Here is a 17861-nt window from a genome sequence, read left to right as displayed (position 1 = left end):
AAAGTGAAAACCATGTATTTGATAAGGGGTTAATATCCAAAACATATAAAGAACTCATACAATTCAGTAGCAAAAAATATATATAATTAAAAATGGGCAAAGAAACTGAATAGACATTTCTTCAAAGAAGATGTATGAAAGGCCAACAGGTACATAAAAAGATACTCAACATCACTAGTCATTAGGAAAATGCAAATTAAAACCACAATGAGATATCACCTCCTGCCTGTTAGAATGGCCATCATCAAAAAGACAAGAGATAACAAATGCTGACATGGATGTGGAGAAAAGGGAATATATCCAAAGATAACAAAAACACTAACTCTGAAGATATCTGCACTCACATTCATAGCAACATTAATTACAACAGCCAAGACATAGAAACAATCTAAGTGTTCATCAACAGGTGAATGGATTAAAAAGTTGTGAGATCCATCTATCTATCTATCTATCTATAATTCAGTCATAAAAAAGAAGAAATCCTACCATTTGTGACAACATGGATAGACCTTGAAGGCATTATGCTAAGTGAAATATGTCAGAAGAGAAGGACAAATGTTGTATGATCTCACTTACATGTAGTATCTAAACAAACAAAGAAACTCACAGAAAAAGAAATCAAACTTGTGATTGCCAGAGGCAGAAGGTGGGCAGAGAGGGAACTGGAGGCTGGTGGTCAAAAGGTACAAACTTCCAGTTACAAGATAGATAAGTACTAGGGATGTAATGTACAACATGATAACTATAGCTAACACAGCTGTATGATATATAGGGAAGTCGTTGAGAGTAAATCCTAGGAGTTCTTAATACAAGGAAAATTTTTTTTTCCTTTTTTTCTTTATATGAGAAAATAGATGTTAGCTAAAGCTGTTGTGGTAATCATTTCACAATATACATCAAACCATCATGCTGTACACCTTAAACTTATACAGTGATGTATGTTAATTATTTCTTAATACTGGGGTTGGGGGTGAAACTACACCAGCATTTGCTGAGACCTCTGTTCCACTGATACCACGGTTATTTTCTGGACTCCACATCATAGTTCCGTATGGAGACCCTATTTCCCTAATCATGGAAAACTATGATCTCACCACTAAAAATAAACAGCTAAGAACCAAAGAGAATAATTGAAATTGAAAGTGTCCTGAACAAAAATCAAGCTTTATATGATCTCAGTTTAATCATCTGCCCTGTCTTGTTCTTTTCCAGAATTATATATTTTCCAGTTTCATATTTTCTTTACCACTAATGTAGGTATATAGTTTCTTCCCTTCAAGGACATTAAGCAGTTTTTGAATTGTATAAATTTTCCTCTGAAAGCATTTTTTAAATATGACCTGTAGCTTTGTTTACTTGAATGCATTTGATTTGGATATCCAAGGATTTAAATCCTAGGGAATGCTATGAGAAAATAAATAAATATAAATGCTGTCCTTGAGAGGCCAATGATTATCTGGTACTGGATTCATCCTTACACTATATTCTTCCTCAAGTACAGGGCACTTTATGTATTTGAAAGCAATAAAGTGAACTCGGGATGGAACAAAGTGATGGATTGTTTCTGGGGTTTTTGTGGTTTTATGGCTTTGGGTTTATAAGCAAATTTTGTTTTATGAAAACAACATGAAAAGCCTGTCATTGTTTATGATATTAAAGTCTAATATAAAAAAATAATAACGTTTTCCAGCTTAATAAGCAGGCATTAAGCTTAGAAGCAGATCTAGTTCTACCAAACTCTCAGGATTCACTCCCAAAGTTGCTGTCATTCTCTACAAAAAGATCCAAAAAGTATTTGGAAACACAGAACAAAATATTTAAAGGTCCAGGCCAATATAATTGTTTCTAATGAATTTTTCTTTTACATTGGTTGTACATAATATTTGGTCATTGTGGTGAAATATGTGTTATTTCCTTTTGAATGGATCTCATTTCAACAAAATTGATTAAAATAACGACTTAGAACATTGATCCGGTAAATTTTTTAACACTAGTTCAGAAGATTCAATTATTGTAATCTTAAATTGGCTCTCATTGTTCAATAAACATTGACAAAATAATTAATTGAGAAGGTATGTACTCTACATTTTAAAGAACATGTTATTTTTTTCTAAAATCATTTAATGATGACAATTTGGCTTTGTAACAAAACTGAAAATATTAATTCATTGAGAGATGAATCATCTCTCATCCAGTAAGCCAATAAGCAATATTTAAAGAATATTTTTCATTAAAATCTATTCAGTAAAAACATCCTCAAGAACAGCAATGAATATATAAGACTATGAGTCTCAAAGCAACAAAAAACAAAAAAAAATTTAACATGACCTTTATTAACTGAAGCATATATTTTTAAAAGTATTCCAGATAATTGCTAATCACATTTTTAAAATAAACATTAGATTAATACAGCCAAGGACACCTTAGAAATGAACAATTAGAGTTATTCAGATAATTCGGTCTTTGCTATGGACTAAAATTTTTAAATGACTTTTTTGTTTACATTTCAAATGGCTTTCTAACTTATAAACTCAAGGTGTGTTTGTGTCTCTGTGTGTGTGTAGAATCCTTCCTAAGGATGCCCCCAAAATACTACAATTTTAAAACCTTATTTTTCAGTTCAAAGCTTTCTGCCACTTACCACTGTCTAGTGTATTACCAGTTCCTTGGTAAAACTTTATTCTTAGACTGTGACGTCCCTGTGGATGACTGTGGAAAGAGCCTTTGCTTTTTATTCCTAGAGGTTAATATAAGACATAAAATATTACTAGGTACTCAGAAACTGTTTATTGAATGAACCAAAAATTGATGAATTTTTTTAATCAATGAACATTGTTCTGAAATGTCCCTCTTTAAACTTGAAATGTATTATAACAGGTACTATAGAACAAAAGCAGAGCTGCTTTGGATTTTCATGAATTGGATATTTTCCCGAACCTAAGTAATAGGAATCCTGTCATGAAAACAGGAAGATAATAACAATACGTTGTGACTTACTTGTAATAATTTTTTTTAAATATCTATTTCCTCTACTGCTATATAATTGTTGATGAGAACAGTCACCGTGTGAGAGGTCATTGATAAATAGGCATTTATAAGAAGCTCACAAAAGTTGGCTTTCTCAATACAGACTGTCAAGGTGGATACTATTATTATCAGCCCTATCTTACAGGTGAGGAACAAGAGAGGCCTCAAGAAGTTAAGTAATTTGCTCAAGTTAATGCTGCTGGTGAGATGCAGAGAAGAGCCTCCCAGGTTTCCAGAGCCTGTGTTCCATCCACTGAACTACCATGTCTCTTGGTACTTTGGAAGAATCTGTATCTATGAATTTAATTTTACATAATTTCTCTTTCCAAGTGTACTTTAACATAATACCTTTTAAAGACAAAATTTCATTTTTAACTCATTTTGAATCATTCATTTACTCTTCCTTTAATCAGATTTCTCATCCAACTTTGCATTTCTATGTATCTTTTTAAAAATTGTTATAGGAACAGTAGAAGTAACTGTAAAAATATACTGTGTTGAAGCTGTCTTTAAAAGTTATTATATAGGAATAGAAACATACACATCAAAGGCACTGGACTCGATATGAACCTTATTTTTCTTACTAGTGCTTCCCACATCTCAACCAAATAATCTTCTACTTGAGCCCATGTACTAAAGCCTACCTACTCCCACTACACACTCAAATTTAGTGGTCAAAATAGCAAACATGTCGCTCTTCACTTAATGTCTTTTTTTTTTTCGAATTTTATTTGATTTATTTTTTTTGATACAGCAGGTTCTTATCAGTTATCTATTTTATACATACTAGTGTATATATGTCAATCCCAACATTTAATGTTTTTGAAATATGTCAATTACATATAAATTCAAACTGCTTGTAAATTGGTGTATGCAGTTTTGCAAATATTCCAGTGAAAAAGCTTCCTTTCTGGCCAGCCTTTACCATTACATAAGAAAGGACCTCATGGTTTGCCTCTCTCAGTCCATCTGGGGTCTCTCTCTGTGACTGTATTTTAATCTTATTAGAATTCATCACTAACGTGGTTTCTCTCTCACTTGAACCCAAATCAAAATCAGCTTCATGTCATGTTCCTGGTGACTCAGTATGAAACAGGGACATGTCAAAAGATCTTACATTTGGGGGATCTTAGAAATTGTTTTCCTTTGACTTCTTTTAATTTTTTTTAGGTGATAACTTTTATTACTAACATTATTAGGTATACTACCTACGTATAAAAAGGCTTTGGGGAGATTTATGAGAAAAAAAAAAAGAGAGAGAACCACTTAAACTCAATTAGAAGTATCCTAAGTATCACAAGAAAACAGAATACGTAAGATTTAATTTCATATCACCTCTGTATTCACATATGGGTAACCCCCAACTTACTAAGGAACAGAGCTCCAAAAGCTCATAGGCGAGTCAGTGGTCTGGACCTCACATTGAAATCTCCTATCAAAACAATATCATACAAGGTGACTAGGTTTTCATACCAGCCCACAAAGCCCAACTCAACTCTGAATGCACTTCAGCTATGATACCAATAGTACCAACATGAAATCTGAGTCTAGGGAAGCTGGCTTGAAGACTCATGCCGAAGAGGAGAATAAGTCTCTATACAGTGAATTCATTCATTCAACAGACATTAATTGAGTACCCAGAGGCTACAGAGGGTCAGTTTTACATGTTCTAATTCTGGAATTAAAGAGACCTGATCTTTAAATATTAACTGGAAATAAAATAATGCCTTAAAAGAAATTTAAAAAAAAAAAAAGAAATAAGATAGGTAAAGTCCTCGGCACATAAAAGATTAACTAATTTTAGTTCCTTTCCTTCTTTCCCAAGGGACAAAAAAGAAAAGAGGGGCCGTAGCCTTCTCTATTTAAATTCCTAAAGAAAGCCAACCTTCACTTCCAAACCCTCTTCTCTCCCTGTGGGCACTCCCATCTCCCTGACACCCATCCTCCCAGGCACTGTGCCCCATGCCAGCCACCTTGGACTTCCCACTGTTCCAGTCACTAAAAGCATCACCTCTCAACCTAACCTTGTCCTCATTCCTGCAGCCACTAATGTCCACCAGGTGCTAAAAGAAAAGCAGATGATATGAATTTAAAACAATTGCTTTTGGTAATTGACATTTATTTTTTAAGAAAATGTCTGTCAATCCCAACGAATTTCTAATTAGTGTAATGTTTCAGACAGTGTAAGAGTGATGTAAAAGAATTCAGGAAGACTATAATTGGAAGATGTTTGGGGACGGGGAGACAGCCATTCCTTTATTCCTTCAGAGTGAAGAAAATGCAATGAAGACTCATAGAGTTTTATGGAAACACAACTTCAAGGGGGTCCACATGGATTGGAATGTCCAAGAAGACTTCTATGTTGAAGGCCTTTCCTAGGATATAAGCCCCATGAGAGCAGGGATGTCATCTGTTCAAAGCAACCCTGAATCTCAAGGACCTAGAATAACTTCTGGTACATCGTTGGCACTGAATTGAAAAAATGTGGAAAAAAGAAAGCACATTGGCTTAAATTTAGACCCTGACGAATGAGTAAAAATTAACTGGGACACATGGGATTAGCAGAAGTGAAGTCCCTTAGGTAGAAAAGAGTAGGGCTCTTTGGCAAATTTAAAGAAGAAAAAGGAGACTGTCAAGATAATGAGTCAGAAGCGCTAGGGAGAAAAGTAAGAAATGAATTTGGAAACGCCAGATCTGGCTGGGCCTTTCAGGATGTATAAGAATTTAAGACATTTTTTCAGAGACTGCCTAACTCCCTCATCTTGAGGCCCCAGCTTGGACTGAATGTTCCACAACCACAACATGTCTGATGCAGTGGCAGGGAGATTCTGGTGTGGGAGGCATGGAGGAAGAGCAGAAGCAGCCTCTGTATGTTAGGAAGATAAGTAACTCAAGCTATGCCTTTAGAGCTACCATACCTGTACTAGAACACATTGCTAATGAATAAACAGACCATGGATATTTGAGTCCTTGGCCTAAGGCTCTTCCATGAAGAAAAATCATACTTTGAGGCATTGTTTATACGTTCAGACTGCTTGCTAGCTAGCCAAGCATGCTGGGATAGTTCATTGAAAGAAAAACCTGAAAAATGAAAATATTGTACTCCTGAATCTGTGTGTGTGTGTGTGTGTGTGTGTGTGTGTCTGTGTGTCTGTGAGAGAGACAGAGAGAGAGGGAGAAGGCGAGAGGGAGAGGGCAAGAGAGAGAGGGAGGGGGGAGAGAGAGAGAAGGGCAGAGAAAGAGAGACAGAGAGACAGAGAGAGGGAGAGAGAGGAAATTCTGTCAGGGGGCTGACTTTAAAAGAATGGAGGATTACACACTTCACTGTTCAAGGGTGACAGAGAGAAAACGAAGCTGGCACCAAGCAGGAAGCCCAATCCTGTCTGAATAAAACACTGCACATTTATGCAACCCCTGGTACTCGATCTTTTATCACAAACTATTTTGATTGCAAAGAGAGAAAAGCGCTAAGTAAAAATTATTTACTCTGGGTCTATTATGAAAAGAACAGATTAGCTCCCTAACACTTCGTTCTTTTTGAAGGTGTATTTTCTACCTTCCCGGTATGATTTATATTAATGAGAGGTTTAAAACAGGTTTTAACTTAAGAATGATTGCTGATGGTGAAGTGAGTAATTATACACCTTCTGACAGGACACGTGAATGGCTCATACAAGGGAACTGCATAACATGCCAAGCTAATCCTCCCTGCATAAAAAGGGAGAATACTTTGCAAGCTGGCCGATTTTAAGCTCCAGTTAACAAAAACCCTTTTTGTTGGAGCCTAAAACAAGAATGGGTTAACAAAAGCAAGGAGGAAAAAAATCTCATTTTTTTCCCTTCTTCACAAAATATAGTATTACAGGACTTAAAAGTTTTGAAAGGCCACGATGCGGCTGAAAGACCTGAGAAAGGGGCAAGGTCTGGGCCAACAACGACAAACCGAAAAGAACGCAAGGAAAACCAGAACCTCTTATCAGTAGGGAACGTTATGATGTGACGTTGTTGTTTAATTTTTTATTTTTAACGAGTTAAAGGTGTAGCGACAGGGAAGGCGCCAACACTCTCTGGCTAGGTAGAGATGAAACGGGTTCATGGATGTTATAAAGGAAAAACCTTAAGCCATGGTGGGCGAGTCAACAGTGTGTGTGCCATTTCTGCATGGCTGCGTTTTTCTCATACAAGAGCCACTTCTGGACAATACCAAGACCCCTAAAGCATCTGCTTAGGGATTACGACCTGGCTACACTGAGAAATGCTCAGTTAACACAGGGCGGCCGTGGGCTTAACTCTGTGCGTGCCTGGCCTGCCCACCACCAAACACACAAAATGCACAGTGGTCCTAGATGCTCTCTGAAGAAGACACTCAGCTGTTGGCATCACTCACCCGCTCAGGGAAAGGCAAGGAAGAAATAAAAGCCACCACATTTACTCCACATAATGGGAATTGAGAAAAGGAAGACTGGAAGACAAAGGTTAGCAGGTGAAAGGAAGGAAGCCCAGAGGTCCATTGAACGTCTTAGAGGGCTAGGGATCAAGTCTTAGTATTATATTCTTTTCTAAGATGGATATCACCTTAGAAATTTTCAAATTAGAAATTTAACAGACTCCTTATACTCCTATGTCTCGTAAATGATTCCTAGAATCCTAAATTTTGACAAGTTCCTAAGATGAGTTGAACTATTCGTCCTACTTTACTTAAATATTTAGATGGATTCATTGGCCGCTGTGGTGTCTTCTGCACCTACAGGGAGCTATGATCACAGAAGTCAGGAATGCCCCCACCTACTTGCAGGGTCCCCGGACACAGAGCCCAGGGCTGCCAGGTCTCATCTAGCAAACTGACACGCCCAGCAGGACAGGTTAAGGGGGCAGGCCTGCCTCTGGTTCCTTCCTTCTGCATTTGCTCTTGACAGGACAGAGCAGAAAGTCTTCACTTTTTAAGAAAGCCAAGGCAAAGAACAGGAAGCTGAAGTTGTGGCATTTCCTAAACTAACTGTATTACTACTGCTCTTCAAAAGATCCTTTATACACATGTGGTTTAACCCTAAAGATAGTAAATCATGTTGAAATTGTGATATCCACACAAATATAGCTTTAAAATACTCTTTTCAAAGGCAAATAATAAGTAAATCATTTCCATTCCTTCATGGGTAACTGGAAACTGAAATTTCTAGATGTGGAGGGATTTCTCAGAAAGTGATCCCCAGAATTTTCATGAAAAACATTTAACAATTTACCATAAAGAGGTTTGAGGTTCAGCATTCAGCTCTTTTGCTGTTATTCTTTAATATCTGTTTGCAAACTGCATATATTGCAAAGTGAGCCTATATACCAGGCAGAATTAACTAGTACTGTGAGCTGAAATATTTCGGTTTAATTAGAGTCCATCAATTTTGATCCAAAATAATGAGCAGAGGACACTTTCGTCATCATTAGCACTCATTCCAATACTCAAAAGGAAAATTGTTCTGAAATGTATACATCTTCTTACATATCTAAAGCATCTATTGATTATAATTACCAAAACAAAAGTCAAGGGCAATGCTTTTTTATTATGTTATACGTCAAGGAAAGATGCTTAGAGAACTTCTGTAACCCTTGGAAACACAGCACTGGAGCCTGGAGTCTTTTGACTCACTGACTCACTGTCAAACCTAGGAGAAATTATCCTGCAGTAAAATGTCAGAGGATTACTCTCTAGATTGGATGGCAGAGAGATTAGAGTTCTCAGCATCAGAAACATTACAAAATGCACGTGCCAGAAAAGTACGTGCAATAAAAGTACTGGGAACAAGAACCCATTAACTGCAACATGTAAGAGAGAAGCTACCGCTTGATGTAGCAGGATAAGAAGGAATGAGACTGGGGAGAAGAGGCATGCAGGGATATTATTAATCTATTTTTAAATTTTTGTTTCTTTATTCATACATTCATTTAAAATTTTTATTTAATTATTTTAAATCTTATTCAAATAAATTTAAACAAAATTTTATTTCTTAAACTGGGTGATGCATGCAAGAGTTTGTTGAAACATTTCTATTTTTGTATGTCTTAAATATTTCAAAATACATTTTTAAGAAACTGAACCAAGGGAATTAGAATAGGAATAATGAGGTGAAATCACCGGATCAAAGAATTGTAGGGAAAAAATTAGCTTCAAGGATGTACACTTGGTCTCTCTGAACAGACCAAGAACAACCTAATATTTTCAACTTTAAATCTTCTACTATAATCAGGGTTCAGATGCGGCAGTCTTAGTATGCAGGCCTTCACAACTGGTAGGAGCTTAAGAAATATATGTCTATAGATGATAATGATAATTTTACTCAAATAGGACATTATGGAGAATGTTAGATGCTTGAAAATCAATATAAAGAACAAATACTATGTCAGAAAAAACAACCTCACGTATGGTGTAAGAGCCTCCAATGGAAACTTATGAGGAAGACTGGCAGACTGATTCTTTTGAGAAATTCCTAAAACAATGTTTTTGCAGATTTGCCTATTGAACCTTTACCTTTACTGACCTTCTTTCCAATCCTGAGCTCTCTCTGAGTCTTCATACATGCTGTTTCCTCTTCCTGGAATACCACTGCCCTTCCCCTGGTTAACTTTTGTTTTTTTTCTTTTTTTAACATCTTTATTGGAGTACAATTCCTTTACAATGGTGTGTTATTTTCTGCTTTATAACAGAATGAATCAGCTATACACATACATATATCCCCATATCCCTTCCCTCTTGCATCTCCCTCCCACCCTCCCTATCCCACCCCTCTAGGTGGTCACAAAGCACCGAGCTGATCTCCCTGTGCTATGCAGCTGCTTCCCACTAGCTATCTATTTTACGTTTGGTAGTGTATATATGTCCATGCCACTCTCTCACTTCATCCCAGCTTACCCTTCCCCCTCCCCGTGTCCTCAAGTCCATTGTCTACGTCTGTGTCTTTATTCCTGTCCTGCCCCTAGGTTCTTCAGAACCATTTTTTTTTAATTCCATATATATGTGTTAGCATACAGTATTTGATTTTCTCTTTCTGACTTACTTCACTCTGTACGACAGTCTCTAGGTCCATCCACCTCACTACAAATAACTCAATTTCGTTTCTCTTTATGGCTGAGTAATACCCCATTGTATATATGTGCCACATCTTCTTTATCCATTCGTCTGTCGATGGACACTTAGGTTGCTTCCATGTCCTGGCTATTGCAAATAGTGCTGCAATGAACACTGTGATACGTGACTCTTTTTGAATTATGGTTTTCTCAGGGTATATGTGCAGTAGTGGGATTGCTGGGTCATATAAAAATGTGGAATGCTTTACGAATTTGCATGTCATCCTTGCGCAGGGGCAATGCTAATCCTCTCTGTATCGTTCCTATTTTTTTAGTATATGTGCTGCCGAAGCAAGCACCCCTGGTTAATTTTTATTCTGGCCGCCTTCACTGATCTGGTGTATGCGTCTGTCTCTTTTCTGTCCCCGTAAGATTCTATATTTCAACACCATAACTTTCCCCATACTTTCATCAGACTTGACTGACTGTCTCCCTATATCCATACCCTACAGTTACTTGAGGTACTGATTTCCATAAAGCCAAGAACTGTGTCAGTCTTCTTCATCTTTGCATTTCCACTATCCGTACTACTACTGAGTGGCTGGCTGAATGAACTCTATGACTATTCTAAAATCTTTCCACTTTCTTCTTCAATTTAAAGGATACACAGAATGCTCCCATGTACAATATATTCATTCTCTAACACCAGGAAGTATATAGGTATGTAAATCTATGTGCATATCAATATATATGATTGTCAGATGAAAAGTTACACAGAACAAATAACTTTCTTATACAGCTTGACTGATATATACTAAGGTATGTGTTGAACGTTGAAAGCAGCTGTTGACACTAGTTTTTTAGGACATAATCACTAAGTCTCTACATTTTATTTCTTTAAATTCAAGCTCAGAAAAGTTAAAAAAAAAAAAAAGATCTGGTGTTCATGGGATACCATTTAAAACTTGGGAGGCAGCCTGATGGAGTAGAATGCGTTCTGTATTTAGGAACTCAGTTCTTCTGGACTGCTCCTTACCTAGCCTAGGTGATTCTTTTAGTGCCAAAGGCCTCAGGTTCCTTATCTGTAAATGATTAGATTAGATAACAAGGGCAACAACCAATATTTATACAGCTGTTAGTTGATGACTTTGACATATGCTATCTCATCCTAAAAGACCCCTCTGGGTTTTCATGTGCTGTGATGTCAGTTTTACTCAAAACTATTATTTGGTTATATGCCATTTACCAAACTAAATCCAAGAAGTAAATTTGTTCAGGTAATTAATTTCTTATTAAAAAAAAAAAAGCACTGTTGTACTGCAATAGCTAGAATGACTTAAAATGTAATGTTGAATAACAATTAGGTGCTAAATCACCTTCAAAGAACCGACTACCTTTTGTTTTGCTGCTCACCGGAAGCATCACTGGGACCTGCCTGATAGTAAAGATCAAGGGGCCGGCTTTATTTGCCCAAGGAGAAAGAATCAGTCACCTCTGCAGGAAGGGTTCTGTCAAAAAGAATGCCTGTCCCTACTAGACTGCACCGCTTCTCCCCAAGGCTTGAACTTGAACTACTTAACTCTACAATACTCATAGAGTTTTTAATGTAATTACTACTGAAAGCTCAATGCATTTATTTAAACTCAAATTAAAGAGTAAATGACTAATTTCCCCAAAGCAGGTTTTGATAGAAGAGAGGAGTCAGCTCCGTGGGTGTCTGGCCTCTAGTATGAAGACTACACTGGGTATTTTTTAAACGCAAATTTAAACCATAAAAGTAATACCGTAGTAATCACTCTACCTCCATCTTGCATCCCTACAACAAAGCTTCTTCACAAAGATATACATATACATTATAGATAACAATTCTACATGGAACTGCTCACTAACAGCTAAAGTAAACTGGTATCCTTATGAATGTAAGGTTCTCTGTACTGTTGATTGTAGCTACTGCTTTTGAATTTATTTTCCAAAACTGACTGACCACAAAATAAAACCATCTCTTTACAACTTCTCTTTTTCCTTATGTTTGCAGTCTCCAGAGGAAGACTCCATAATTTCATCTTGAGAACTTCCTTGTCAGTAATCGTTAGTGATGGAGACAGAAATTAAAATTGATTATTTGAATTCTACAAGCTGCTTATGCTCGCAATTATCATAAAACTATGTTATACCCAAAATGCCCTCATCCTCTGGGAATGTGGGTGAGGGGTTTCCATGAAATAGTCCATTTATGTTTCTCCAGGTTTAGGCCAATGTATGTAGAGTTGTATGGAAACTTAAAAACACATTCTTCTCGGCTGGATTAACCGAGGCAGGAAGTCACTATCCTCTCTTAGTAGACCAAACAATTCTCACTTCATCGCTAGAATTAAATTCCAGAGAATTTTTTGGATTCTATTTAATGAATGAGGATATATTTTTCATGTGGTGTCATTGTTTTACTACTTCCCATGTTTATTTGGACAGATTCAAGCGCTGGGTAGGAAATGTATTGGTTGGCAACTTCAGTTTTGGAAGAGAAAGTAAACACATGCTGATTAGCAAACAGTAAACTCTACTGTGTTTAATTTTGGCTTCTCTTAAAAAAAAAAAAAAACACAAAAAAACCACTATTTGGTGTTGTGTTCCAAGTAGGAGCATTTGTCCCTAAGTTCTTTCCTAACCCCTTACTGGAGGGCTTCCAGAATTACTCTCATTTTTTTCCCTTCTTCCCCTAACACCAGTGGCAAACGCCAACATTATTTAAGAAAATACTTGTACATATGGTATCCTCCTAGCACAGATTTGCCATCCAGTTGAACAGTAGGGCCACTAACCCACACAAACTAAACTGCAAAATTATGAACTGCATAAACATAAACAATTATTTCCAGCTCTGATACATTCAAGGTAAAATCACACTTCAGAAAATCCCTGAAAGGCTACTGACTGAAAACTATCAGGTCTGAGAATTGAAGGTGGTAAATACGACAATGAGCTAGAATTTCAAATGCTCTCTTTAGAGCCAACTTCTTTCATTTATCTCATTCGCTTGCTTTACTACAGCCGCCAAATTATCCTTCAAATTTAAGTTTATCCTTAAGCTTATCCTTAGCTCTCTCCTCGTCTATCCTCAGAGGCTCATTACAAGCAATATCACCGAAAAAGTGTCCAGGAACAGCACATACACGGAAAATCCTGAGTATCTAAGATATATCCCTGCCCATCGGGCACAGACCCTTTTCATTATTTCAGAGCTCCGTTTCATAAAAGAAAATTCATGTTTGATCTTTTATTCCTCGTGATTAAAGCTCACTTACCATTCTTCAACTTCCCATGATGCCTCTGAGGTATGCAAAATGTTGTCCCCACTCATCCAATGGGAAAGCCAAGGCACCCAGAAGCTATATAACTTGTCAAACGGCCCAGTAGAAGAGGTAAGCGCCATCTCTATCAGGTCTACGTTGTTCATTCAACAGGCATTATTGTGAATCTGCCAGGTTCTGCATTGTGCTAGGTACTAGACCTATGTTCTATTATGTTCTAGGCCCAGGCAAAAGAGTGCTAAATGATGGAAGTTCCAACCCACATGAGGCTAACAGCTGGTGGGGGTGAGAAGCAGTAAACCAGGAAACAGGTGAATATAAAATATGCCAGGGAGCTATAGGGTGAACAGTCAAGCAGAGTAAGGGAAAAGAGGCTTGGAGGAGGGAGCAATGGATGGAGTGGTGGGAGAAGGCCTCTCTGAGCATACCTCTGAATGAGGTGAGGGGACAAGCCCTGCAATGATCTGGGGAGAAAGGCTTACCCAGCAGCAAGAACAGGGAGAGCAAAGTGCTGGAGGAGTGGCGAGAAGGCCAGCGCTGCGGATGCTAAGAGAGCAGGGGGAGTGTGACCTGGGCAGGAGAGGGAGGCAGGGGCCAGGGCTTACAGCCCCAGGAAGTCACCACAAGATGGGGAGACTGCAAACAAGTGAGACTAAGCTAGAGAGAAAGAACCAGGGTGATGAGTTTGATACATAAACTCGTAATTAAAATGCACTGCACGAAAAGGAGGGGGATGCTTCTCTCTGCCATCAGGTGGAGACTATATAAGCACAAACACTCAGAATGGCCCTGGTCTGAATTTTTTACATGCTAGGAAACATTTTCACGCTGGCTGATCCCATCAAATACAAAGAAGTGGCTCAACAGCATCCAGTACCTAAGAGAGACCCAAAGCATTTCCTTCTGTAAAGCTCTGCAGCTGAGGGCTTACATCCGCCTGGTCCAATCAGTTCATTTCCAAACAAAGGTAGGAAATGGCTGCATCCTAGGATTTCATTGTGGGCTCATGAGTCAGTGCTTTGGAACTTGGTGTCTTTGGGAGTGAGTGTCTATTCTTCACGTCTCTTGCCACAGGGGGAAAAAGGTACAGATAAACAGTAACACAACTTCACCCTACTGAGATACGAATCTGTGGGCTTTTCCACCCCTTCTCAAAAATAAATGAATGAATGACCGAAATTCAGGTCCTTCTTGTTTTTTTCTTTCTCTCTCTCTTTTGTTTCCTAATTCCCAGCTCTCCCATGTGTTTCCTAAACAACATAAAGTCAACTGATGGTGAAAGTACACCACATGGTAATTATTTAAAGGCTGTTATGTTAGACCATGAAGTTTAAAAGAAATTTGTATTCTATAAAAGTGGCCAATAATGTATCCCATGACATAGGGATCTAAGAAATGAAAATTAAGAAATCTGTTGTAAAGAACAAAATGATTCCCCATGATTTAACCCAAAAGATTTGTGGTATTTTACTTTTAAAATGTTAGAACAGTAATTTAACTTTGAAAACTATTTTTTATAGAACAGTTGCAAAGAAAACAATATATAAATTGTAAGTGTAAAGTAAGCAAAGGAGAAAACAGTGTGTGTGTGTGTGTGTGTGTGTGTGTGTGTGTATTTTAGGAATATTATTCTAAATAAAAAAAGCTTCAGAGGTATACTTAACCTACAGGCTATTTTCTTCAGGAAAAAGTACATTATAGTAACACCTGGATTGACACAGCACTCCCATTTCTGATGAAAGTTATAGAAGGAACTATGTACTGTATCTGATCTAATATTAGAAGTCACTTGTGATCTATGATGGAAAAGGGAAAGAAAATAAGATGAGGAAGCAAGGTTTAAACGAGAATGAGAAAGGGGCCCCTGGTCTAACATAAATATATTATAAGCATATCAATCCACAGACCAGCCAAATTAATTTATATATAACGATATCCTTGTGATCAATGTGACGTAACCACAAGAAATTTACATGATTATACCGAGAAAGTTCAGAAACAGGATCTTTCCATCTAAGCAAAGTAAAAATTATTTTCATAACATTGGAGAAATCTGGTGTTTTCTACTCAGGCAGAATGGATTATGAAAACAATAAAAAGAGTCTCCAGAGAGACAGAGTGAAAGGGTTTCTGTGTTAAGGAGAATATTACACTTCACTTTTCCAATGTGGAAATAAACTGAGAAAAACTGAGGGGCAAAGGTGAGAATGGAGAAAAATAAAATCCTCAAAAAAAAGAAAAAAAGGAAAAATGTAATCATGAAACAGGACTATAGTTTTAGCTTATATTAGTTTTTGTCCTTCCATTAAAAATTATACCTTAAAGTTCATTCCTCTTGACTATATTGCCAATTTCTCAAATAATACACCGGTAAGGTTCCAAAATCTCATTAGACATATAAATTACATGGATAAAGGTTCTTGTATAGCCTGTGGAAACATTTTAAACTTCTTGTGTAATATTATTTGCTTCAGCAAAATTGGGCCTAAAGTTTGGAAAAATTCCTAGAGAGTGAAACATGCCCCCCTCCCTTCTCTCTCTCTCTCTTTCTCTCTGGATAGTATTACCCTACAACATACCCAGCCATATATCTTTACACTCCAATTTCCTACCTATTCCCCTATCCATACATGTATAATGCTTCCATTTTGAAGCATATGGCTGGGGAGCCAAAAGAATTTAAATTGCCTTCAAAATGTGCATCGCATTATAAATGGTGTGAAAAAAGATCTCACTATTCAGCTCTCAACTTGGAGCATAAAGCAAAGAGGAAGCAACACAAGACTGCTTCAAACTTTATCCAAAAACTCAACAGCTTCACTTGTTTATAGAGGTACAAAAAGTATGCGACACAGTTTATAAAACAAGAATGGCGTACTGTATGCAAAAGTAAAGTTAAAAGCAAAGTATAGTAACAGCCCTATCTCGTTACAAACACTTGGCAGAGTGTCTAAAGTACCATGGTCAAAAACACGATACTGTCTGAGCTGAACTTCTGCCAGAAAGCACTCCCTAAGTCCAAGTCTCTTTAGCCATCATCACTACCTCATTTGGCAATCTCTCCCACGCCTCAGTTCATCTACTCAAAATTACTCCACAGAAACACAGAAAGCAGACAACCTCTCTAGCTATACAGGCTCTAAGTATCACAATGTGGTAGAACTGGCAAGTGACAGTGTAAGATGCAGTGCTAAGGTTAGGAAGCCAGGACCAACTACACTGCATCCTCAAAGCTAATTTGCATATCAAGTTGAGCTGGGCTGTCTTAATTTTTGGTAATCCAGGGTTTCTTCCCTACTCTCACAGTAATTCCAAAGGGTCTTTCTGAATCACAGCAGCTGAGAAAGAAGGCATATGGTAAGAATACACTCAGGCACCAAATATATTGTAGGCAAGTGAGGAGCAAATGTATTCAGAAGTAACCTTCCATTTAACCATTCCAGGCAGAGCTTCTGAATAATTCCAGATCATCAAAGACCGCAACCCTAGCTATATATGCATGGCATACCAGGCAATACCAAGGCTAGGGAAATGTCAAGACTTAGGTAGTAAGTCGATAAGCAGAATATGTCAATATGGGCATCTACATCTACACTTGGCATTTATAACGAAAAACATGGCAATGTATAAGACAAAAGTACAAATGTGGCAATGAAAAGATAAGTGATGGGAGAGGAAGAGCTGCATGAATTATTAATATTCTTTGGGCACGGTGGGACTGGCTTCCAAATTTTTCTTTAATTCACTGTTCTAGCATATTAAATAATTCAAAAACACAGATATTCTGATCTTAAGTTTACAGCTTGCCATATTTCCTAGAAAATAAACAATAATTAACAAATTTCATGGTTGTCCACCCCTACCCCCTTCTCTTCAAGAAACTTTATACTTTGAAATGTAGATACATAAACTACTTTTGGATCAGGGCTCACAGATATGTTTCCAAAGGAATAATATGTACAGGTTAGTCTGGTATATACCAGATGTAAGAAAAAGTAAATTCACAACCAGAAATATCAGTATTTAACAGAAAACTATATTTTTAATTAAATCTCATTCTTCCTCTCCTTACAGATACAGAATGTAAGAAAACCAATCACAAGTATAATTTTTTTGACTTTTACCTGAAAAAGAAAAATTCAATTTGACTCATGAATCTAGGTTTCCTATATACATAAGGTTACAGAGATAATAAGATGGTCATCTATAAACTGGCTTCTCTGAGTGGGCCTCCTACCATATGCTGATACTCAACAAAAAGCATCTGTATGAAAAGACCAGAAAATTGCAAATGTAGAACTTACAAGGTAAACTAGGCAGAAAAAGGCTGCAAAGCCCAGGTCTCCATCAGATGCTTAACATGTTAAGCCTCGATTACCAAAAACTTTAAGAATTCTCAGTAAGCATAACTAGTGAGTCTTCACTTATCAAACCATTCTACATGCAAAGTAAGCACATTACCTGCACATT

At 37.2% G+C, this 17861-nt stretch overlaps 1 protein-coding gene and 1 non-coding gene across 22 annotated transcripts in view; both read right to left on the bottom strand.

Annotated features, from left to right (window-relative positions):
• The window catches only part of NFIB (nuclear factor I B), a 442099-nt gene that overhangs the window by 147186 nt on the left and 277052 nt on the right, over positions 1-17861 (bottom strand). The window lies entirely within an intron of this gene.
• Positions 10333-10442, bottom strand: LOC117203778 (U6 spliceosomal RNA). Its single transcript, XR_004486670.1, has one exon. It is a non-coding gene; the product is annotated as a U6 spliceosomal RNA (small nuclear RNA).

The sequence above is a fragment of the Orcinus orca genome, chromosome 6 (genome assembly GCF_937001465.1).
Source record: "Orcinus orca chromosome 6, mOrcOrc1.1, whole genome shotgun sequence".
Classification (NCBI taxonomy): domain Eukaryota; kingdom Metazoa; phylum Chordata; class Mammalia; order Artiodactyla; family Delphinidae; genus Orcinus; species Orcinus orca.
This window is presented reverse-complemented; position numbering and strand designations above follow the sequence as displayed.